Source organism: Phyllobates terribilis, unplaced genomic scaffold (assembly GCF_046119375.1).
Source record: "Phyllobates terribilis strain yellow unplaced genomic scaffold, ASM4611937v1 Scaffold_3__8_contigs__length_932513732, whole genome shotgun sequence".
NCBI classification, from domain to species: Eukaryota; Metazoa; Chordata; class Amphibia; order Anura; family Dendrobatidae; genus Phyllobates; species Phyllobates terribilis.
The window spans coordinates 572106979-572133583 of record NW_027362763.1 but is presented as its reverse complement, the minus strand read 5'-3'; positions in this window follow the sequence as shown (position 1 = coordinate 572133583).

The following is a 26605-nucleotide window of genomic DNA, read 5'->3' as shown; positions in this document are numbered from 1 at the left end:
TTTCTATGTACTGTGCATGGACAGCTGCAAATCAGTGGTGGAGGAAAGGTTATACAGTGCTCATGAGTATGAAGGACTACATCGCAGTAGGTTTATCACTCCACTCAGGACCAGAGGTCTGGTGCCTAGGGTGGCGGATTGTGATTGTGAAATCCTATTTATCAATATAAAATATAGTTTATTTGCATCATCTATGAAGTATCCAGTGAACCTGACTGCACGTATCATAAAGGCTTCACCCTTCTTTACTAGTACCTCCACACATAATGGAACCAAGTGCACTCTGAATCATCTCTGTTAGCCCTTTTAGATAGTCCGATATTTCGTTCGATTATCGAGCAGTATATATGCACCTTAAAGAGTACGTTTTCTTACTATTCATCTTTAGCGAGTTTTTTTATGCTTTAGACCCTTTAATTCTAAGCAAATCAGGTCCTGAGACCCGAACCAATCACTCAAAAGGCCTCTTAAAAATGCATAGCTCGGGACACAGGAGAGTATACACACAGCGCAGAGCAGATGCAGTACAAAGTAATATGCTTTCTGTGTGCTCCTCTTCTCATGAGCTATGCACTTTTTAAGAGGTATTTTGAGCAATTGGTGGGGGTCTTCTGGACCAGGACACCATTGATCTGCTCTGAATTAAAGACCTGGATCAATACCCCATAACAGAATTTAGTGCCCGTAACCTGTAATATTATATTTTTCAAGAAAGGAATTCAGGCCTTTCTTGAATTTTAGTAGTGAATCAACCATTACAACATCATGTGGCAGAGAGTTCCATATCATCACTGCTCTGACAGTAAAAAATTTGTGTTATTGTGATGACAGCTTCTAATCTTAATTAGCCAGACATCTAGATTTGTTAAGCCAGGAGAAATACACTATTGTGTTTGTGTTGACTTTTGAATTTATGTGTTTTTCTTTGGTGGGTCAAGAAGGACAGACTAGTATTTGTATAAACCTGAATGTTGACATTTGAGTTGATATTTACTGCGACATATTGTATGGAGGACAGCGACTTGGGGAACAATGATGTTTGTTAATATGGTAATTACATATTGTACTAGGCCAGCTAGTTTTTGTGATTTACAGAGCAGGGGGATACAAACTATGCAAATTGATTAAATGCTCAAATAATGAGACATAAGGGATTTCTATCCTGCTGCAAGGAGAATCAGAGAGGCTCTTCGGGACAGCAGATAGGTAGCATGGCTCCATCCAGAGGGACACAGATTTAGATTCTACAGGATACTGGAAGCCTGTGCTAGCATTTCTTCTGCGGTGTTGCTATAAGTGTGTCAAGAGTGGGAGAAGAGGGTTGCATTGACAATCCAACACAATTGGCAGCACTTTGAACACATTTTATAAGTAGTCATAAGCTTGTAAAAAACTCATGAAAGAATAAAGTTACGTTAAAACCAAGCACACAATTGTTTTTCTTATGAAATTCTCAATAAGTTTGATGTGTCACATGACCCTCTTCCCATTGAAAAAAATAAAGTTGGATCCAAAATGGCCGACTTCAAAATGGCCACCATGGTCATCACCCATCTGGAAAAGTTTTCCCCCTCCCATATACTAATGTGCCACAAACAGGAAGTTGATATCACCAACCATTCCCATTTAATTTAGGTGTATCCATATAAATGGCCCACCCTGTACATTAAACTTCAATTATCATTTCTCAGCCCATAACTCTAGCTTACATAAATCCTTCTGTAATATTAAATTATTCTCCTCTGTATTGATTACCCTGCAGAGTTTAGTATCGTCTGCAAATTTTGAAAGTTTACTCTGTTCGCCTCGTACAAAATCATTAATAAATCTGTTAAAAAGAAGGCCCAATACTGACCCATGTAGTACTCCACTGTTAACTGTGACCCAATCCGAGTGTGTTACATTAATAACCACACTTTGTTTCCTATGACTTAGCCAGTTGTTCACTCAATATCACATATTTTCCGCTATCTCATTATTCTCATTTTATGTACCAACCATTTGTGTGGTACCATATCAAATACCTTTGATAAGTCAATATAGTCAACATCCATTGTGTTTCCCTGGTCCAATCTGCAACTTATCTCCTCATAGAAGCTGATCTAATTAGTTTGACAGGACCAGTCCCTCAAAAACTAATGATGGTTTCTGGTGCTGTATTCATGTACTGATGATTCTGATGATGCATTCTTGTACTGATTATGTTCTGGTGATTTATTCATGTACTGATGGTGGTTCTGGTATTGTATTCCTGTACTAATGATGGTTCTGGTGAAGCATATATGTACTGATGGCGATTCTCGTGCTGTATTCATGTACTGATGTGGTTCTAGTACTGTATTAATTTACTGATTATAGTTCTGGTGATGTATTCCTGAACTGATGGTGGTTCTGGCACTGCATTAATTTGCTTATGGTGGTTCTGGTATTATATTCATGTACTGATGGCAATTTTGGTGATGAATTCATGTACTCATCTTGGTTCTAATCCTCTTTTAAGGTAGATGTAGTAATATTTAATTTATTATACTTGATACAAGGGTCAGTATGCTGTCTATTGCACACATGGACATTAAAAAGACTGAAAATACAGCCGTCTGTATCAGGCTATATATGTCAGCTGAACAAGTGTTTTACTAAAGTCCTCTTACACTTTAGATAGTTGTCCACTCATTCTGCGGGCAGCTATTTCGCCCGACTCACATACACAGAAGGGTTCACCTTGCTAAGTGCTTTTGTGTTCTCTGTGAGAACAAAAGGATCTGCAATCTCAAATCAGACACAACAAATCCTTAACTTCCCTGACAATTATCAAAGGAAACCATAACCATTTATTTCACTTCTGGTGCCGCCCACGTTTTTGAATATTGCTCCCGGCAAGCTCTATTACTGTGGTGCATGCGCATTTCTACATGTCCGGCTGCTGGTTCGCGCATGCGCAGTGAGGCTGTGTAGTTCGCAGCTTCACTGTGCATGCGCTATGACCCTCTGTTCCCCGCGCGTGCACAGTGAAGATGGTAACCACACAGCCTCACTGCACACGCACAGGGAACAGAGGTTCATAGTGCATGCGCAGTGAAGCTGCGAACTACACAGTCTCACTGAACACGCGCGGGAACATAGCGCATGCGCAGTGAAGCTGGTAACCACACAGCCTCACTACGTACATGCAAGGAACAGAGGTTCATAGCATGTGCGCATTGAAGCTGGTAACCTCAATGCGCATGCGCCACAGTAATAGCGCTTGCCGGGTGCAATATTCAAATATGTGGGCGGTGCCAGCAGTGACTGAATGTGGTGCCACCCATGACTGAATAGCAAAATCACACCCTTATGACTGAAAATGAGCAGATAGGATATAAGTAATAAGGTAAAAAAGTAAAAAGTACATAAAAGGTTATAAAATCATTATAATATCACCAATTTTAATGAAAAAGCATTGCATCACTAACAAAGCAATGGGGGCATCATAGAAAGCAGCTAGGACATGACAGGTTCCCTTTAAACTAGGGGGAGCAGCTGCTTAAATTTGCCATGAAAACCTAGCATACTGCTAGCTCGCATTATGACTGCAGTAAAAGTGGGTGGGATCTGCTTGCATGTGTCTGATGATACTCCTCCCTTCCCCTTCTGAGCATTTACAAAAGGATAACCAAAGATTAAGTTTAGGATCACAGTGCAGAGCCATTTTTTGGTGATTTCAAAATGACACTGACATGTGGAAAGTGTCACTGAGGACGGCTGGCAGTGCAAATTCTGTTCGTTTGCGTTGCTCGCTGTATGATGCGCTGGGAATACATATGCAAAGTGTATACGCGCTGGAATTAGATATGCATAGTGTGTCATGCACTGCTAATAGTTACATGTAGTGTATCACATGCTGAGATTAGATCTATGATACTAATGGAGCACGACTGAGATCCAATGGCTGGAGGAACACGAGCAGGGAACAGCAAGTGGTTGTTGGAGTTCTTGGCAGTAGTAATGGGAACTGTAGGAACAGTCCAGAGAGGAGTGGGAACAGTTTGGGTAACACAGTTCTCAGAAGCTGGAGACTGGAATCAACTAATTGCTAGACACAACGCAAGCAATGAGTGAATGCTTTGGCGGATGTTTCTCTCGATCAGCCACCCTCTCAAAAACTGTGAGAAAGCCTTCCACATCATCATCAGGGGCCATCTTCTGCATGGCCCCTCTTACTGCCTTATTAATGTGTGAGTCATCAGCCTGGCCAGGAGAGGGGCGGTCGGCCAGCCTTGGTTGGCACTCGCCAGAAGCTACATATGTTGCCGTGGCTCTTGCTCGTACTGCTGCTACATTTGCTGGTGGTGTTGTATCTGATGTAGCAGTTGCTTGTTGGTCTCCTGCTGCTGCGTCTGGACCAGGTGTTTAATGAAGTTCTCCAAGCTGCTGGACATTTCTTGCTGTCTGGTGGCCTTTATCCAGGACATATAACTTTGTCTGTAGCAGCTACATGTGTTCCTGGAATGCTGCCCGCATTCTCCACCAACTATGATAATGCTACTCACTTGTTTTCAAATTGCCCCTTCCTCAGTTTAAAATGTAATTAAGAAATGGCAGTTAACAGGAACAGTGGAGGTCAAGATAAGGTCTGGAAGACTAAGCAAAAATTTCAGTGAGAGAGGCTCGTAGGATTGGTATAGTAGAGAGGCAAATCAGAACCTCTGTTTGACTGCAAAAGGACTTCAGAAAGAGTTAGCAAACTCTGGAGTTGTGGTACATTTTTCTACTGTTCAGAGACACCTGTACAAATATGGCATTCATGGAAGAATCACCAGAAGAGATCCTCTCCTGCATCTTCATCATAAAATTCAGTGTCAGAAGTATGCAAAAGAACATCTAAACAAGCCTGATGCATTCTGGAAACAAGTCCTGTAGACCGATAAGTTTAAAATAGAACTTTTTGGACACAATGATCAAAGATATGTGTGGAGAAAAAAGGCACAGAAATTCAGGAAAAAAGCATCTCTCCAACTATTAAGCATGGTGGTGGATTATTCATGCTTTGGGGTTGTGTTGAAGCCAATGGCATGAGGAACCTTTTAGGGGTAGTATGGATTCAATGAAATTTCAACAAATTGTTACGATATTGGAGTAGCACTGCTGGAAACCAGTGGTCATAGAAGCATGAGCAGGAACAGCAAGCGGTAATAGATGTTTTTGGAGATAGCAAAAGGGTTATAGGAAACAATCCAGAGATAAATTAGAACAGTCTGGGTAAGAAAGTTCAGTAGCTGGAAACTGGAACTAGACTAACGGCTAGACACAATACTCAATGAATGAGAGATCAATGTGGCTTTAAGTAGGCCCAAACAAGAAACAAGATGGATTCCACTGGTTCAGAATATGCTATTTTATTAAAGGGCAATTGCAGAACACAACAGCAGCCTCCAGTTGTAAGGAGTGGGATTGCAGCACAATTATTAAGGTGAGCAATAGCAGCCACTAGTGGTCAAACTGTAGAAGGACATTACTCCCTCATTTCAATAGCGGCCTCCGGATGATGCTTGGCTTGGTTTATGTGGGTATTTTTGCTGAAACTCTCTAAGTAGTCGAGGAGCATTGATATTTTCTACAGGTTCCAGGAGTTATCTTCAGGGCCATACCCTAGCCACTTTATTAAGTACTGAAACTTATTTCTCAATATTCGGGAATCCAGGATCTTTTCAATTGTGTAATGTTCTTCCCGTCCACTTGAATAGGATCAGGTGGAGGTAGACATCACCCTGGAAAAGGATTTGGAACAAATGGCTTTGGTAAGGAGACATGGAACACTGGATGTATCTTCATTGTTCTGGGAAGTTGAAGGCGAAAAAGCTTCTGAGCTAACTTGTCCAATTATTTTAAAAGGACCAATACATTTTTGACCCAGTTTTGGTGAGGATATATGGAGTTTCAAATTCTTGGTGGAAAGCTATACTTCATCACGCACTTGGAAGCTTGGAGAAGGTCTGTGGGATTTATCTGCTGCTTCCTTATATTTCTCCTGAGCAATACTTAAAGTGTCTTTTAGTATTTCCAGATTCTGTTGCAGGGATTGTATTCTGTTGGTAACAGCAGGGATAGACGTTTCATCTGGGAAAATTAGTAAGAATACTTGTATGGTAACTAGAGTTTGCAAAGGATGGTGTTTGTTTGGTCGAAGCATTTTGAGAATTGTATGAAAATTCTGCCATAGGATGCAAATTAACCCAGTCATCCTGGAGATGAGAAATGTGCAATCTAAGATATTGCTCTAAGGATTGCTTTGTGCGCGCAATCTGACCATTAGATTGGGGATGGAATGCAGAAGATAAGCTGACATCAATGTCCAATGCTGCACAAAATTTCTTCCAGAATCTTGATGTAAATTGTGTTCCACGATCAGAGATGACTTTGTCTGGAACCCCATGAAGACAAAACACATTTTGAATTACAAGATCAGCAGTCTTTTTAGCAGAAGGCAAACCAGTGCAGGGTACAAAATTTGCTGCTTTGGTGAGTCGGTCCATTATTACAGGATTGAACTCTTTCCCTTTGAAACTGGTAGTTCAACAATAAGGTCCATAGATAGAGCCACAAGGGCGAGATGGAATTTTCAGGGGCTGCAATAATCCCATTGGTGATGTGTGGGGAGTTTTATACATAGCACAGGTGCTACAGGAAGATACACACGTGGTCAAAATTGTTGGTACCCCTCGTTTAATGAAAGAAAAACCCACAATGGTCACAGAAATAACTTGAATCTGACAAAAGTAATAGTAAATTAAAAATCTATGAAAATGAACAAATGAAAGTCAGACATTGCTTTTCAACCTTGCTTCCACAGAATTTAAAAAAAAAAATAAACTCATGAAATAGGCCTGGACAGAAATGATGGTACCCTTGAAAATAATGTGACATGTTAAATCTAGTTGTGTCCACTAATTAGTATCACAGGTGTCTACAATCTTGTAATCAGTCAGTGGGCCTGTATATAGGGCTACAGATACTCACTGTGCTGTTTGGTGACATGGTGTGTACAACACTTAACATGGACCAGAGGAAGCAAAGGAAAGAGTTGTCTCAGGAGGTTAGAAAGAAAATTATACACAAGAATGTTAAAGGTAAAGGTTATAAGACCATCTCCAAGCAGCTTGATGTTCCTGTGACTACAGTTGCACATATTATTCAGAAATTTAAGATCCATGGGACTGTAGCCAACCTCCCTGGACGTGGCCGCAGGAGGAAAATTGATGACAAATCAAAGAGACGGATAATACGATTGGTAACAAAAGAGCCCAGGATAACTTCTAAAGACATTAAAGGTGAACTTTAAGCTCAAGGAACATCAGTGTCAGATCGCACCATCCGTAGTTGTTTGATCCAACGTGGACTTCATGGGAGACGACCAAGGAGAACACCATTGTTGAAAAAAAAATCATAAAAAAGCCAGACTGGAATTTGCCAAACTACATGTTGACAAGCCACAAAGCTTCTGGGAGAATGTCCTATGGACAGATGAGACAAAACTGGAAGTTTGTGGCAAGGCACATCAGCTCTATGTTCACAGATGGAAAAATGAAGCATAACAAGAAAAGAACACTGTCCCTACTGTGAAACATGGAGGAGGCTCTGTTATGTTCTGGGGCTGCTTTGCTGCATCTGGCACAGTGTGTCTTGAATCTGTGCAGGGTACAATGAAATCTCAAGACTATCAAGGGTTTCTAGAGAGAAATGTGCTGCCCAGTGTCAGAAAGCTTGGTCTCAGTCGCAGGTCATAGGCCTTGCAACAGGATAATGACCCAAAACACACAGCTAAAAACACCCAAGAATGGCTAAGAGGAAAACATTGGACTATTCTGAAGTGGCCTTCTATGAGCCCTGACCTAAATCCTATTGAGCATCTTTGGAAAGAGCTGAAACATGCCATCTGGAAAAGGCAACCTTCAAACACGAGGCAACTGCAGCAGTTTGCTCATGAGGAGTGGGCCAAAATACCTGTCAAGAGATGCAGAAGTCTCATTGACAGTTACAGGAATCTTTTGATTGCAGTGATTGCCTCAAAAGGTTGTTCAACAAAATATTAAGTTAAGAGTACCATCATTTCTGTCCAGGCCTATATCATGAGTTTAATTTTATTTTAAATTCCGTGGAAGCAGGGTTAAAAAGCAATGTCTGACTTTCGTTTGTTCATTTTCAAAGATTTTTAATTTATTATCACTTTTGTCAGATTCAAGTTATTTCTTTGACCATTGTGGGATTTTCTTTCATTAAACAAGGGGTACCAACAATTTTGACCACGTTTGTACATATTGTTTAACATCTTTTTGGCAATTGGGCCACCAAAAGAAACAAGACAGAAATCCTTGTGTTTTATTAATTCCTTTGTGTCCTGCTAACTTGGAGTCATGGATCAGTTTTAATACCTTTAGTCTCACAGTTTCTGGAACATAGATGCAATGATTATGAGTATATACTTTATTTTGAAAAGTAAGAGATATATCATTTAGTGGATGCTGGAGAATTGGGTCTGTCTCATATGCCTCCTGTATATCTTCCAGCAAGTCTTTGTTATGGGTCACCCCCAGGAAATTGGACTTAGGCAGAATATTTGTTGGTGGTGCTGCTGTAGAGGAATTTTTGGAGAAGATCCTAGATAAAGCATCAGCCTTACCATTACGGGAGCCAGCTCTGTAAGAGATAACAAAGTTGAATGGGTTAAGAAAAAGACTCCATTGAGCTTGACAGGGGACAAAAGTTTGACAGACCTGATAAATTCAAGGTTACAATGGTCATATAAAACAACTATTTTTTGAGCTGCTCCTGCTAAATGATGTCTCCATTCCTTGAAAGCAGCAATGATAGCTAAGAGCTCTTTGTTCCTCACATCATAATTATTTTCTGACATGGTAAAACTTCGGGAGAAATAGGCACAAGGATGTAGCAAATCTTTTGTTCCTGTTCTTTGTGATAGAATGGTCCCTACTGCACCGTCTGAAGCATCTACTTCTACAATAATGGTATGTTCTGGATTGGGATGAATCAGTATAGGAGATGTGGTGAACTTACTCTTCAGGCAAGAAAAAGCATCTTGGGCTTGAGGAGACCAAACAAACAATATGCTTTTCTTTGTTAATTTGATGATTGGTGCAATCATACTTGAAAAATTCTTAATGAAATGTCTGTAAAAATTTACAAAGCCAACAAATTATTGGACTTCCTTCACGTTTTTTGGACTTCCTTCACTCAATGATAGCTTGAATCTTGCTAGAGTCCATTTGCAATCCTTGAGTAGAGATTATATAGCCCAAGAACTGAACCTCTGTTTGATGGAACTCACATTTCTCCAGCTTAATATAAAGATGGCTGCTTCTTAGATGCTCTAGCACAATTTTCACATGATTCTGATGTTCTTCTGGAGAATTAGAAAAGATTAGTATATAGTCCAGATAAATGACTACAAAATGATCAAGCAAGTCTCTGAATATGTCATTAACAACATGCTCAAACGTTGCAGGAGCATTGCAAAGTCCAAACGACATGACTAAGTACTCAGTGTCCATAACGTGATCTAAATGCCGTTTTCCATTCATCACCTGGTCTAATATGAACAGAGTTATATGCCCTTCGAAGATCTAGTCTAGTGAACAACTTTGCAAGATGTATTCTGTCAAGCAACTCAGGGATCAAAGGCAGAGGGTAACGATTCTTTACAGTAATTTTATTAAATTCTCTGTAATCAACACAGGGTCTTAAGGAATAGTCTTCCTTTTTGACAAAAAATATATGCACACCTGCTCGTGATGAAGATGGACAAATAAATCCTTTAAATACATTTTCATCAATATATTCCTTGAGTGTTTTTAATTCCTGCTCTTCCAGTGGGTAAATGCTTCTAAAGGGTATTGCTGCTCCGGGAAATAGATCAATTTGACAATCATAAGGTTGATGAGGAGGGAGTTTGTCTGCATTTTCCTTGTCACATACATCAGCAAATTCCTTATATATAGATGGTAGTTTAGAAGATTGTTCAGGATCCTCTACAACCTCTTAATTTGGTAAAGCCTGTAGGGACTGTACAGTAGATGGAAAAGACACTCCTTTGGTTTCCCAATTTATTGTGGGATTTTGAGTCTGTAGCCATGGCAACCCCAGGATTATTGGAAAATGTGGAGATGAGATTAGTAAGAAGGATAATACTCCTGGCGATTAGGTTCCATAACTATCTCTAAGAGTTCAGTCTCTTGACTCACTGGTCCCGAATTTAGTGGAGATCCATCAAGAGTTTCCATAATAATAGACGAAAGTCTGTTTTGAATTTTTACCCCATTTTCCTTTGCAAAAGAGATGTCCATAAAATTTCCATTTGCTCCTGAAGCAACCCTGGCAGATGTGGAAATCTATTGAGAATCAACGTGAAACTTCACAGAAATTAAGCAATGAGAGTCCTTCTTTTATTTTTTAATGTTGGGTGCAATACAGGAAATTAAATGGAAGATGGCATTCATTGGAGGCGCTGGTTCAGTCAAGACCGATTCTTCATAGGAAAAGTTGGGATCTGCTACCTCTGCCACTATTTTACATAGTATAGAAGGACAATTGATGTGAAAGTGGTCAGACTTGACACAATAAAAACACTGATTTTTCCCAAAGTTTCTGTTATTTTCTCACAGCACTTTCATGTTTTAACAGGCTGTCAACCTGCATGGATTCAGTTCCAGATATGAAGCTGTTGCACAACGAGTAGGGTCATCAAATACCTGGGTCATGGCTGCTAGAAAGGATTTCTGATCATTAAGTCAATCATCATGAGTTTCAATAAGGGGGCTGTCCCAAGCTAAAGCTTTATGTATCAGTAGCATAATGATATACAATTAGTGATGAGCGAGAACTAAAATGCTCGGGTGCTAGAAGCTCGGGTCGAGCACATTAGAATACTCGGACGCTCGACCCGAGCAACGAGCCCAATGTAAGTCTATGGGAAACTCGAGCATTTTTCTGGCTGTCCCCCCCGGCGGTCTGCAGAAGGTCAAAAATTGCCCAAATCGATGGGAACAGTGCTCAATTAAACGTCAGGCAGGCAGGCACAATATATAGGCAGACAGGCAGGCAGGGTATATAGGAGGGTGCATGAAAAACATAGCAGGGCACTTGGAACACACTAGTTCTTGAGGGGTTAATAAAGATGCAGTCCCTAAATTATTATTATTATTATTATTTTTTAATTAATTTTTCCCAAAAATTTTTACATGGGCTTCGCCATATTTTTGTATGCCAGCCAAGTACAGCATCCAGGAACGGGCTGCCCCCAACCCCCAGCTGCCTATTTGTACCTGGCCGGACACAACAATATAGGGAAGCCCTTTTTTATTATTATTTCATGAATTTCATGAAATAATTAAAAAAAAAATACGTGGGGCTTCGTCCCATTTTTTTGTCCAGCCAGGTACAACTAGGCAGCTGGGGGCTGGAATCCGCAGTGCAGGGAGGCCCCAGCTTTCTGCCCCCCCCCTCGCTGTGAATTGCAGTCCGCAGCCACCCCAGAAAACGGCGCTTTCATAGAAGTGCCATCTTCTGGCACTGTACCCAACTCATCCAGGGCCCTGGTGCGGTGGCTCACTGGGTAATAAAGGGGTTAGGGCCAGCTTGGCATTATCAGCTGGCCCTAAGCCCGAAATTCATGGGGTCACGCCAATATTAGACATGACCGCCATGAATTTCTAGTAAAGTATTTAAAAAAACACAACACCATGAATAAAGTCCTTTAATTGAAATAAACACACAATTTTTTAATGTTCTAAATTAAACCATACTTACGATCACGCCCATTCCAGCTGAAGCCAATGTCTTCTGCAATAAAAGTAAAATAATAAACCAACCTCATCCTTACCTTTCCATGGTTCCCAGGACGACTTCAGCTCTGCTACATTGACATGACAGGCTGGATCGCAGCAGAAAGCTGCCATCCAGCTTGCCATGCCGCAGACACTGAGAAGCTCTTCAGTGTCTGGCTGTGACGGCATCCAGATGAGCCGAGTTCAAGTCCAATGAACTCAGCTCACCTCATGCAGGTCACTGACAGCATGGGAGAATTCTCCTGCGAATGCGGTGCCGGCAAATGAAGTCACCGCTTGAGCAGGAGAATTCTCCCACGCTGGGATGGCATTGAGATGGCAGGTTGGATGGTAGCAGAACGCTGCCATCCAGCTTGTCATCCTTCAGAGACATTGCCTGCTCTCCGCTGGATGCCGTCACAGCCAGACACTGAGGAGCTTCCTATGGATGCGCCATTTCTGGGGCGGCTGATGGCTGGTGTTTCTAGTCTGGGAGGGTGCCAGCTGTCTGCCTAGCCTTTGCTAGCTATTAAAATAGGGGGGACCCCATGTCATTTTTTGGGGGGATCCCCAATTTTAATAGCTAGTAAAGGCTAGGTATTCAGCTGGGGGCTGATATTAGTAGCCTGGGAAGCTCCGTGGGTATTACCCCCTTCCCAGGCTTCAAACATCTGCCCCAGCCGTCTGCTTAACCTCCGCTAGAGACTAAAATTACGGGGAACCCCACGCCAATTTTTTTTTTAATAAATCCTGAATTGCCGGCCTGCTTTTTTAAAGAGACGGGTGCATGAAAACACTATTATTTTTTTTTTTTTTTATAAATCCTTTATTTTAACACTAAATAACAACTACAGTAACCAACACTGTCACTGTATGTTATTATATATGTGACTGACATGTTTCTATCTATCTAATCTATGTGTGATGCTCTATTCTTTCTGTTCTAAATTGTCGGGTACCGGTGTATGCCGCTGCTGAATTGCCGGCTTTTCATGGTTCACTGTGAGCACTGTTCCCATCGATTTGGGCAATCACTGTAATGCCACAACCTCCATGGCTGTGACATTATAGTGAGTGGCAGACAATCCCTGCATGATTGGTGCTCTAAATAGCGCCAAACATGCAGGACGGGGACCCAAGCTCCCACCCGAGCATCACGCAAGTACTCGGCGAGCTCCGAGCATCTCGAGTACTGAGATGCTCGGGTGAGTACCGAGCAGTGGCGAGCATGCTCGCTTATCACTATATACAATACTTTTGATCTGTCAGTATGGAAGTGAGCAGGCTGTGCACTAAAGTACAATCTGCACTGGTTGATGAATCCACGAAATTTGTCACGATCTCCACCAAACCTGAAAGGTGGGAGTGGAAGGGTTGTAGGAAACAATCCGGAGATGAATGAGAAAAGTCTGGGCAAGAAAGTTCAGGAGATGGAGACTGGAACTAGACCAACAGCTAGATATAATACTCAAACAATGAGTGAGAGATCCTTGTGGCTTTAAGTAGGCCAAAACAGGAAACAAGATGGATTCCATAGGTTCAGAATATGCCATTTTAGTAAAGGGCAATTGCAGAACACAACAGCAGCCTCCTGTGGTAACGAGTGGGATTGCAGCACAATTATTAAGGTAACCAATAGCAGCCACTAATGGTCAAACTGTAGAAGGACAGCAGGAATCCTGACACAAATTCTTGATGCAAACATAATACCATCTGTAAAAAAGCTGAAGTTGAAAAGGGGATGGCTTGTACAAATGGATAATGATTCTAAACACATGTCGACACTGTGGTGGGGCGATTCGCTCGACCACTTCCAGAAGTAGACTCAGGAACCCAGGTTTTCTTTGCAGGCTTTATTAACAGCATAAAGCTCTGCACTCCAGCAAAATAAGCACAGCCTTACTTGGCTAAACAACAAAACAAAAGATAAACTATAGCACAGTCCATATATGTATGTGCAGGTCGCTCACACAGGTTATGTCCAGCCTTCAGCTCCCTCCTGAGCTATTGCTGTCCAGTCTGGAGACTTTGCCTCTCCAAACACAACTCAACCATCTCAACGGGGCATGATCTGATACCAACTTAAACTTCCGGCCTAATAGGTAGTATCTTAGTGTATCTATGGCCCATTTTATGGCTAGACACTCTTTTTCTACTTTTGCGTAGTTTTTCTCGCAGGACGAAAGCTTCCGGCTCAGATAGAGAATGGGATGTTCTTCTTCATTTATCTCTTGAGAGAATACGGCTCCTAGACCAACCTCTGAAGCATCTGTCTGGACCACAAACTCTTTCTTGAAGTCTGGTGCGACCAGGACCGGCTGTTTACACAGTGCTGACTTCAACAGTTGAAACGCAGTCTCTGTTTCCTCCGTCCACTTCACCATGGTTGATCTGGTGCCTTTTAGGAGATCCGTCAGTGGTGCAGCCATCATGGCAAAATTTGGGATAAACCGCCGGTAATATCCCACCATTCCCAGGAATGCTCTCACTTGCTTCTTGGAGAGCAGTTTTGGCCAGGTCTGGATTGCCTCCACTTTATTAACTTGCGGCTTTATTTAGCCTCTCCCGACGACATAGCCCAAGTACTTGGCCTCCTCCTTTCCAACGGTGCATTTTTTTGTATTTATTGTAAATTCCGCCTTCCTTAGAGCATCCAGAACGGCCTGTAGTTTAGGTAGATGACTTTCCCAGTCTGGGCTAAAGACTACAATGTCGTCAAGGTAGGCTGTGGCATACTTCTTATGTGGGGCTAGTATCCGATCCATAGCCCTCTGGAAGGTGGCTGGGCCCCCCTGTAGTCCGAACGGCATCCAAGTGTATTGGAAGCACCCATCAGGTGTTGAGAAAGCCGTCTTCTCCTTGGCCGTCTGGGACATGGGGATCTGTCAGTGGCCCTTCGTCAGGTCAAGAGTGGTGATATACCTTGCCGGTCCAAGCCTCTCGATGAGTTCATCGAAGCGGGGCATCGGGTACGCGTCACACTTGGACACCTCATTCAGCCGGCGGTAATCATTACAAAACCTCCACTCTCCATTGGGTTTTGATACGAGGACGATGGGGCTCGACCATCCACTCTTTGACTCCTCTATCACACCAAGGTCTAACATCCTCTTTACCTCGGTCGAGATCACCTCCCGGAATGCTTCAGGAATCCTGTATGGCTTCAGGTTCACCCTTATATGCGGCTCTGTTACCACATCATGTTCTACCACCTGGGTATGCCCCGGCAACTCTGAGAACAGGTCCCGATTCTGCTGGAGTAGCTCTCGACACTGTTACTTCTGGGCTGGCGAAAGGGTCTCCACTATCGTGACATCTTCCACCTGGCCTTTGGGAGTGGCTCCAAGACAAGGAGTTTCACACGGGCTCCCGATCTCGCCACGGCTTGAGCAGGTTTACATGGTACACCTGGTGTGGCTTTCTTCAGCCAGGCTGGTGGACTCTGTAGTTCACTTCACCTTGCTTCTCCACCACCTCATATGGACCTTGCCACTTGGCCAGAAACTTACTTTCAACTGTGGGAATAAGAACCAGGATGCAATCCCCAGGTTGGAACTGTCTCAGCCTTGCCGACCGGTTATACACCCTCGCCTGGGCTTCCTGCACCTGGAGGAGATGTTCCTTCATGATGGGCATCACCTTCGCCATTCTCTCCTGTAACTGGGTGACATGTTCACTGATGCTCCGGTGGGGTGAGACCTCGGCCTCCCAGGTTTCCTTGGCGATGTCTAGGAGACCTCTTGGATGCCGTCCATACAGGAGCTCAAATGGAGAGAAGCCAGTGGAGGCTTGAGGAACTTCTCTGACAGAGAAAAGCAGAAATGGGAGCAGGTAGTCCCAGTCTCGCCCATCCTTTTCAACGACCTTCCTGAGCATCGCCTTTAAGGTTTCATTGACGCGTTCCACTAAGCCGTCCGTCTGCGGATGATAACTGAGGTCCGAATCTGGGCAATCTGAAGGACTCTGCATAGCTCCTTCATCACCTTGCTCATGAAGGGGGTTCCTTGGTCTGTCAAAATCTCTTTTGGCAGACCTGTTCGAGCAAAAATATGAACTGGCTCTCAGGCTATACTTTTACTGAACAAGTTCCTTAGGGGTACCGCTTCGGGGTACCAGGTCGCATAGTCCATGACTACCAGGATGTATTGGTGGCCTCGGGCCGATTTAACTAAGGGACCCACGAGGTCCATGGCAATCCTCTCAAAGGGAACCTCTATGACAGGTAGTGGAACTAAGGGACTATGGAAGTGGGCGTTGGACACGGTTATCTGGCAGGTGGGGCAGGACCTACAATAGTTTAAGATTTCCCGATAACATCCTGGCCAATAAAACCTCCTTATTATTCTCTCCTGGTTTTTCTAAACCCCTAGGTGTCCCCCCAGAATATGTGAGTGTGCCTTGTTTAATATCCTCTGACAGTAAGAACCTTGAACTAACAGCTGTTCCACTACCTCTTCACTTTTTAGTTTGGTCACCCGGTATAATAGCTCCCCCTGAACTGCAAAGTGTGGGTACCTGGTGTCCACCCCCGGCTCTTGAGCAACACTATTACAAACAGTAACATTATTCCACGCCCCTTTCAAGGTCAAGTCCCGAACCTGAGCTGACCCAAAGTTCTCTCCAGGCACCTCTAATTCAGGGAGGTCGACGACCTCAGACACAGTTTCGTCCTCGTTGCCGACAAGGACACATAATGGGAACTCATCCACTTCCGATGTCGACCGGGGTATTTCTCTAGGGTCCTGGCTTTTTTTCACGGGACTCGGTCTGGATCCCTTCCCCCACAAGTCCCAGAACAAGGGAAAATCGCACCCCAAAATGACGGGATGTATCAGGTCCCTGACCACCCGGACCTCGCGGGATTGGGCTCCACAGTCTGTTCCGACTGTCACTCCTGAGTGTGCCAATATCTCAGTTTTTAATTTTGCGTACTCCTTTGCATCTTGTAAAGTCAGATCATAATAGGCCTTCTGCGGATCCCCGGTCAAATATGGCGCCAGAACCTCCGTCCACTGCTCCTGAGGTAATCTCTCCCGTTCCGCCACCCTTTCAAAAACAGTCAGGAACGCCTCAACATCATCCCCCGGGGTCATCTTCTGTAAGGTTCTCCTTACCGTTTTCCTGACGTGTGCGTCCTCACCTGGATCTGGGGATGGAGCGGATGTCCTGCCACGGATCTCCCCTGCTAGGAGCTCCATCAGTCGTTGCTGCTTCTGGATTTGCTGTATCAGGAGTTTATTTGTCTCCTGCTGCTGCTCCCGTTGCTGCTGAAGCTGCTCTCTGTGCTGCTGCTGCTGCTGCATGCTCTCCTGGTTCTGCAAGTGCAGTTGCTGCATGCTCTGCTGGCTTTGGGCCAGGTGCTTAACAAGCTACTACATGATGCCAGACTTCTCTGCCTGGCTGGCGGCCTTTACCCAGGACATCCACTGGTCTCTGTGGCAGGTACACGTGTTTCTGGAATCTTGCACGCACTCTCGCACCAACTGTGGTGGGGCGACTCGCTAGACTACTTTCGGAAGTAGACTCAGGAACCCAGGTTTTCTTTGCAGACTTTATTAACAGCATAAAACTCTGCACTTCAGCAAAATAAACACAGCCTTACTTGGCTAAACAACAAACAAAAGATAAACTATAGCACAGTCCATATATATATGTGTGTGCGGGTCACACACACAGGTTATGTCCAGCCTTCAGCTCCCTCCTGAGCTATGGCTGTCCAGTCTGGAGACCTTGCCTCTCCAAACACAACTCAAAGAAAAAAAAACAGGGCTGAACATTTAAACGATGCTCAGCCACACCGTAAGGTGGAGTTATGGGGAATGTCGTCCCTCCCATCACTGTCATTCCCCTAAAACCACACCCTTTAAGTGAGTTAACCCACACGCATATAACATGCTGGCAGAAAGTTATTGGTTTCTGTTCACACAGGCAAGCAACCTGTGCGACACATACCTCCCCTCGTAAATCATACCAGTGACCCTGTCACAACACCCACAATAGACTACCTCAAAAGGCGCAAGCTGAAAGTTTTACAATGGCCCTCACAGTCCACTGATCTGAACATCATTGAAAATCTGTGGCTAGACCTCAAAATAGCAATGCATGCTAGATGACCCAGGAATCTTACAGAACTGGAAGAATTTGCCAAAGAAGAATGGATGAAAATCCCTCAAATAAGAAAAGACTCTTGTCTGGCTACAGAAAGCGTTTACAAGCTTTGATACTTGCAAAACCGGGTGCTACTAGTTACTAGCCATGCAGGGTGTCAAAGTTTTGCTTTGCCCCATTTTCCTTTTTGTAATTTTTAAAATGTAAAAGATGAAAATATTTTTTTTTGCCTAAAATACAAAGGAAATGTGTCATTTTTAACTTTAGCCCTTTTAGAGGTCATGTCATCTTCAATATGCTCAACTGTACACAATAACAGTAATTTTGTCCAGGGGTGCCCAAACATTTAGATGCCACTTTATTTATCTATCTGGCTGGACAGACATCTGTCTGAGATGATTTAGTGAATCCTGCGTTGAGCAGGGGGTTGGACCAGATAACCCAGGAGGTTCCTTCCAACTCTACCATTCTATGATTCTATGATTCTATCTATCTACAGTGCTGCGCACCATTATTTGCACCCCTTCATTTTTTTCATAGACTATGCATTATCTTCAGAAATACAGTCATATGAAAAAGTTTGGGCACCCCTATTAATCTTAAGCTTAATGTTTTATAAAAATTGGTGTTTTTGCAACAGCTATTTCAGTTTGATATATGTAATAACTGTTGGATACAGTAATGTTTCTGCCTTGAAATGAGGTTTATTGTACTAACAGAAAATGTGCAATCTGCATTCAAACAAAATTTGACAGGTGCATAAGTATGGGCACCTCACCAGAAAAGTGACATTAATATTTAGTAGATCCTCCTTTTGCAAAAATAACAGCCTCTAGTCGCTTCCTGTAGCTTTTAATGAGTTCCTGGATCCTGGATGAAGGTATTTTTGACCATTCCTCTTTACAAAACAATTCCAGTTCAGTTAAGTTTGATGGTCGCCGAGCATGGACAGCCTCTTCAAATGATCCCACAGATGTTCAATGATATTCAGGTCTGGGGACTGGGATGGCCATTCCAGAACATTGTAATTGTTCCTCTGCATGAATGCCTGAGTAGATTTGGAGCGGTGTTTTGGATCATTGTCTTGCTGAAAGATCCATCCACTGCGTAACTTCAACTTTATCACTGATTCTTGAACACTATTGCCAAGAATCTGCTGATACTGAGTGGAATCCATGCGTCCCTCAACTTTAACAAGATTCCCAGTGCCGGCATTGACCACACAGCCCCAAAGCATGATGGAACCTCCACCAAATTTTACTGTGGGTAGCAAGTGTTTTTCTTGGAATGCTGTGTTTTTTTGCCACCATGCATAACGCCTTTTTGTATGACCAAACAACTCAATCTTGGTTTCATCAGTCCACAGGACCTTCTTCCAAAAAGAAATAGGCTTCTTCAAATGTGCTTTTGCATACCTCAGCCGACTCTGTTTGTGCGTACTTGCAGAAACGGCTTCTTTCGCATCACTCTCCCATACAGCTTCTCCTTGTGCAAAGTGCGTTGTATAGTTGACCGATGCACAGTGACACCATCTGCAGCAAGTTGATGCTGCAGCTCTCTGGAAGTGGTCTGAGGATTGTCCTTGACTGATCTCACCATTCTTCTTCTCTGCCTTTCTGATGTTTTTCTTGTCCTGACACTTCTGGCCTTAACAAGAACTGTCCCTATGTTCTTACATTTCCTTACTATGTTCCTCACAGTGGAAACTGACAGGTTAAATCTCTGAGACAGCTTTTTGTATCCTTCCCCTGAACAACTATGTTGAATAATCTTTGTTTTCAGATCATTTGACAGTTGTTTTGAGGAGCCCATGATGCCACTCTTCAGAGGAGATTCAAACAGGAGAACAACTTGCAAGTGGCCACTTTAAGTAGCTTTTCTCATGATTGCATACACCTGGCTATAAAGTTCAAAGCTCAATGAGGTTACAAAACCAAAAAAAGTGCTTTAGTAAGTCAGTAAAAAGTAGGCAGGAGTATTTAAAACAAGAAAATGATAAGGGTGCCCATACTTATGCACCGGTCAAATTTTGTTTGAATGCAGATTGCACATTTTCTGTTAGCACAATAAACCTCATTTCAAGGCAGAAACATTACTGTGTCCAACAGTTATTACATATATCAAACTGAAATAGATGTTGCAAAAACACCAATTTTTATAAAACATTAAGCTTAAGATTAATAGGGGTGCCCAAACTTTTTCATATGACTGTAAATGGAAATGTACCAAAGTTATATCCTCAGGATTTTTTAAGTAGTGGTCCAAAGTAATACAACAGTAAAACATTGTTTTTCAACTTCCATGTTGCAATTTCAAAATAAAAACAGAATAAACAGCATGTGCAGCAATAAAGGTACCCCTAATTAATACTTGGTTGCACTCCCTTTGGCATTGATTACAGCCTCCAAATGTTTCTTGTAGCCATCTATAAGCTTTTTGAACTTCTCAGCTGGAATTTTCTCCCACTCTTTGTAGTTTGTTCAAACTCTTGAATGTTTGCAGGGGGTCATTGTCTTGCTGGAGGACCCATGATCTTCGACTCAAACCAAGTTTTCTTACACTGGGTAGAACATTGCGCTCTAAAATCTCTTGATAATTCTCTGATTTCATGATTCCTGTGATACGGTCAAGGCCTCCAGTACCAGAAGCAGCAAAGCAACCCCACAGCAATATGGATCCTCCACCATGCTTAACTGTTGGTAAGGTGTTCTTTCCTTATAATCTTTACTGCGCAGTCTGTAAATAAACTATTGCTTTGCGTTGCCAAAAAGCTCTATTTTTGTTTCATCTGTCCACAGAACATTTTGCCAGAAGGATTGTGGTTTGTCAAGGTACTCTTTGGCAAAGATCAGTCATTCCTTTTTATTTATTTTCTTCAGCAATAGTTTCTTCCTTGGCCTTAGCCCATAAAGCTCTGCTTGGGTTAGTGTGCGGCATATGGTACTTGTTGAAATCATGACCCCAGACTGTTCCAGGTTGACCTTCAGGTCTTTGGATGTTTGATGTAATGTTTTTTTCACCATTCGCACCAACCTTCAAAGACATCTCTTGTCAATTTTCCTCTTTCCCCCACATCCAGGTAAGTTCTTGACGGTTCCATGATTGGTAAACTTCTTAATAATATTACGCACTGTTGAAACTGGGATACCAAGGTCTTTGGAGATGGTCTTAGACCCTTTGAAAGTCTTGTGTTTGCTAATAATAGCAGTTCTGATGTCCTTAGACAGCTCTTTTGTCTTCACCATTGTGACAAAGGAACAGGGCCTACCATGTGTTTTGTTAAAACACTGAAGTCATCATTCATTGGCTAATTCATGTCACATAGGCACCAACAATTAATCAGAGGTGAATCTCTTTAGTGATTTACCACAGGCGAGTCAAAATGTGTTTTCATACGAAATTAATGTAAAGGCTGCCAATACCAATGCACAGCAAGCTTTAGGTTTTACTATTTTTCCCTCCCGTTGTTTTTGGTTTTAAATTGTTTATCATTTGGTCTTTTGTATTTAACACGAGTGCTCTATACAAAAAAACTGTTTCACTTGATTAATTTTTTTCAGGAGATATCCCACATTATGTACTTAAACTTCATGGGCGCCGATAACGATGAGCAGGACTGCATCTATCTATCATATATCAAATATCTTTCTATCATCTATTTACCTATATCTTTATATATGATTGCTTTATTATTTATGGCAATTAGCTTTAATTTACATAGAGTATTAGAGTATGTAAAAGATGATGTTAAAAACACATTGATTACAGATTGCATATACATATCATACGGATGCTATGTGAGAAAAAAAAACGCATAACACTCACATGACAGACGGAATGACATACACATGATACTCGTCCAACGTTTTGGGATGAACCTCAGAGCCATTTTTATGTGCAGATGTGAGAGAACCCTTACACAGACAGAACACCTGTTAGACCCTTGTTATGGCTGAGTCTAACAGGCCACTGTAGATGACAGACTCAGAAGTCATTATTTCACCTCTGGCTGCCATGACAACCCTCAACTCCTGCGTGATCTTGTCGTGGGGGTGCCAGAGGGATGAGAGAAGAAGCCCATACCCTCTCAAAAACTTCAAAATGCCTTGATCGCTATTGATCACGGCATCCAGAAGGTAGCATCACCAGGACCTGATCTAATCAGATTCCGATGATGTCACTAGTCAAAGCTATCACTCTGCACCGGAATCCCAGTGCTTGCAGGACTCTGGAGGTCTCTAGCACTGCAAAACCAACCGTAGAAAAAAGTCAGTGCTGCACAAAGCCCAGCAAGCACCGACATTTATTTGCATGCACCGCCCCAGCTCATTTACCCCATGCCGATCACAGCATTTAGAAGGCTGTGAGAGGGAAAGGGCTCCCTTTCCCTTCAGATCGGCACCCTCGCAACAACTTCGCAAAGTCACGATCATTGCAATGCCATCCCAAGGTCGTCATGATTGTGCATAATACCAGAGATCAGAGTGATAGAATTTAAAGTCCCAAAGCGGGACTATGGAAAAAATAAAAATATATATTTTTAAAAATCAAAAAATAAATAAAATAAAAAAAATATTAAACCAATAAATAGATGTATTTATGTAAAAAATACACATACCTGGTATCCCCACATCCGGAATGACTTGACCTATGAAACTGTCACACTATTTAACCACTTCAGTAACATAGTTTTTAAGGTTGAAGGAAGACTAAGTCCATCTAGTTCAACCCATAGCCTAACATGTTGATCCAGAGGAAGGCAAAAAAAACCATGTGGCAAACACTAAGCTCCACATTGGGGAAAAAAAATCCTTCCTGACTCCATACGACAATCAGACTAGTTCCCTGGATCAACGCCCTATCAAGGAATCTAGTATATATAACCTGTAATATTATACTTTTCAAGTAAGGCATCCATGCCCTTCTTAAATTTTAATAGTGAATCACTCATTGCAACATCATGCGGCAGAGAGTTCCATAGTCTCACTGCTCTTACAGTAAAGAATCCCCCTCTGTGATTATGATTAAACCTTCTTTCCTCCAGACGTAGAAGATGCCCCCTTGTCCCCGTTTCTGGCCTCAGAGTAAAAAGATCAGTAGAAAGGTCTTTGTACTGTCCTCTCATATACTTGTACATAGTAATAAGATCACCCCTAAGCCTTCTTTTTTCCACACTAAATAACCCCAAGTGTAATAACCTGTCTTAGTATTGCAGACCCCTCAGTCCTCTAATAACCTTGGTTGCTCTTCTCTGTACCCACTCTAGTTCAGCTATGTCTTTCTTATACACCGGAGATCAGAACTGTACACAGTATTCTAAGTGTGGTCGCACTAGTGACTTGTATAGAGGTAAAATTATGTTCTCCTCATGAGCATCTATGCCTCTTTTAATGCATCCCATTATTTAATTTGCCTTTGCAGCAGCTGCCTGACACTGGCCACTAAACGTGAGCTTGTCGTCCACCAATACACCCAGGTCTTTTTCAGTGACAGTTTTGCCCAGTATTTTACAATTAAGCATATAATTATACATTTTATTTCCTCTCCCCAAGTGCATTTTCTTACATTTATCCCCATTAAAGCTCATTTGCCATTTATCAGCCCAAGCTTCTAGTTTACGTAGATCCTCCTGTAATATAAAATTGTCCTCCTCTGTATTGATTACCCTGCAGAGTTTAGTATCATCTGCAAATATTGAAATATTACTCTGTATGCCCCCTACAAGGTCATTAATAAATATGTTAAAACGTCATAAAACAAACAATAAAAAATGTGACAAAACAACTGTTTTTTCATCATACCGCCAAAGAAAGTGGAATAAAACACAATCAAAAAGACGAATATAAATAAAAATGGCATCACTGAAAACATCATCTTATCCTGCAGAAAAAAAAAGTTCCCATACAGCTCAGTCAGCGGAGAAATAAAAAAGTTACAGCTCTCAGGATATAGTGATGCAAAAACAATTATTTTGCTATAAAATAGTTGTTATTGTGCAAAAGAGGCAAAATATAAAAAAATTATATAAATGTTGTACTGCTATAATCATACTGACCTGATTAAGCTGCCTTATCATTTTTACCACATGGTGAATGGCAAAAAAACCTCATTTCCTGAATTGCTGTTTTTTGTTCCCAAAAATCAGAATAGAAAGGAATCAAAAATGTTATGTGCCCAAACCTAGTACCAATAAAAACATCATCTTGTCCCATAAAAAACAAGCCCTCACATGCCTCTGTCTGCACAAATATGGAAAAATTATAGCTCTCAAAATATGGTGATGCAAAAACTTTATTTTGCAAAAAAAAGCATCTTTTAGTGTGTGACAGCAGCCAAATATAAAAAAAATACAAATATCACTGATACTGCACGAGGAATGAGTTAAAAAATAAATAAAACCATTTCTTGACCTGCTACTGTTTTGTTCATTTGTAAAAGGCCCCGACTACTAAAGGAGGGGGTAAGATTCCGCTTTGGTACAGTGATGCTGACTCGCCCCCTGAGCCGTGGGGTACCGTGGGGTACCCGGAACCGGGCTTCAGTGCAATGATGGGGGTAGTAGTGGCAACCCGATCCCGTGGCTCAGGGTGGTCAGACCAAATGCTGTGGCAGTCTATTTGTAGAGTTATGAATGTCCGACTACTCCACCAGTGGATTGCGGTCAGGGGTGACCGCCGCAGCAAGGCAGACCGCTGAGGCTGATGTTGGTGTGCAGCACAGGGATAGGATAACTCCCCACGGGAAGAGTGCAGCCTCAGGGCAATGTAGGTGGATGCTGGGGGTGATGGTGCAGGCGCAGCATAAATCACACAGAGTCCAATGGTGCAGTTCAGGCCTTTAACTTACAGTTGTTATCCAAGTCACTTCCGTCGGCAAGGACTGCCTGAGCCGTGCTGCGTCCACCAGGAGTATGGCACAGGACCCCCTTCTATCCTTTCTCTGGCCTCTCGTGCCCCACCAGTGACCACGCTTCTGTCCAGCTGCCTCGGGCCTTCTCTGGTAAAACTTGGTGCCAGTTTCCCTGACCCTATGTGGTGCCTTCCTAGCGGGTGTAGCAAGGGGTCGCACCAATAAATGATCACGACCTCCGGTTCTTGGATGAGGGATGATTTACCTCCACCAATCCGGTACCCTTCCACGGCCTGACCCTTCACCCGATATAACGCGGGTTTGCAATGGTTGCTGTCCATTCTGCTCTCTTAAGGTCCCTTCTGCCTTCTTGTTTCTGGAGCCTTTCTACTCCTCTGTCTCTTCTCCTTCCTTCTTTCTCCTTCTCCCTTCTTCTCTCTGGCCCCGGCCTTCTCTCTAGGCCTGCCTCGTGGAGCTGAGCTCAGGCTGAGCAGCAGCTCCCTGTCAGCCCTCTCTGGCTGAGCTACTTCTGTGAACTGACTCTCTCACTAAAGATGGCTCCCACCTTTTATCTACTTCTCTGTGTCTGAGCTCAGGTGACCTGCACCCAATGAGCTCCTTCCTATGCTCCAGAAACCGTCCCCTACTGCTCCTACATCACTGGGTTCTCTCCCCCCTCCCCACTCCAGCCAGGGACATGGTCAGTTGTGCCTGCATAAATGGGAGCACCGTCGAGCTGTCCCCTGGAAATGGGGTGAGTGTGTGTATGCAGCTAACTGAGCCCTGGTCCACACTCCATCCTTACCTGGGAGTGGAATATCACACCTCTGGTTGAGGTGCAATACCCCTGTGGCAACCGAACCCTCGGGGCGCCACAATGCCACTGACAGGACAGATGAGCTTCAAAAGAAAAACGGTAGTAAAACAATAGCAAGATTTATTGTAACAAAACTCGCCCCTGCTTGTAGAAAAGTGAATAAAATAAACCATAAAATTTTTAATCGTACAAAATAATTGTGTTTTATTTTTCTTACCAGAACAGCCACATATCCCTGGTCCCAGTAAGGGGATGTCTTCCCTTGGGCCAAAAATGTCACCCCTCTCCCCTAAATGTGTCCTGGCTTAAACAGGGCTAGTTCCTAAGGGGAAGCTGTAATATGTGTCTTTTCTCCTGGTTCACAATCTTAATACTATTCCCAATTAGTGATGAGCGAGCACTAAAATGCTTGGGTACTCGTTGCTCAGGTTGAGCAAATTGGAATACTCGGGTGCTCGACCCGAGCAACGAGCCCAATGTAAGTCTATGGGAAACTCGAGCATTTTTCAGGCGGCTCCCCCCGGCGGTCTGCAGAGGGCCTAAAAATTGCCCAAATCGATGGGAACAGTGCTCAAATGACATGGGAACAGCATGGGGAAGACCCCTGGAAGCATCTCTGACTCCCAGATCACTGCTGTCAGCAACGTGGTCAGAGTATTACACCACTTTTACGGACTCACAATAAAACATACAAAAACGAAACCAAAATGGATTTTCCTGGGAAATATGTTAAGGAACTTCCTTTCCAGGGTAATGACTTGTATATAAGGCGAAATAAATAACCAAAAACAAAAATACTCCTCCACAACTTGGGTTATGTTCACATGTAGCATTTTTGATGCGTTTTTGCACTTTTGAATTGCTTTCAACCAAGACAAATGCATTCACTAGGAAATGTCATTTTAACATTTTACAGCTTTATCTGGCCATGTGGTGTGTGACACATTATCAGACTCATGCATACAGTGCTGAAAAGACTTGGGAATAGCATGGGGAAGACCTCTGGAAGCATCTC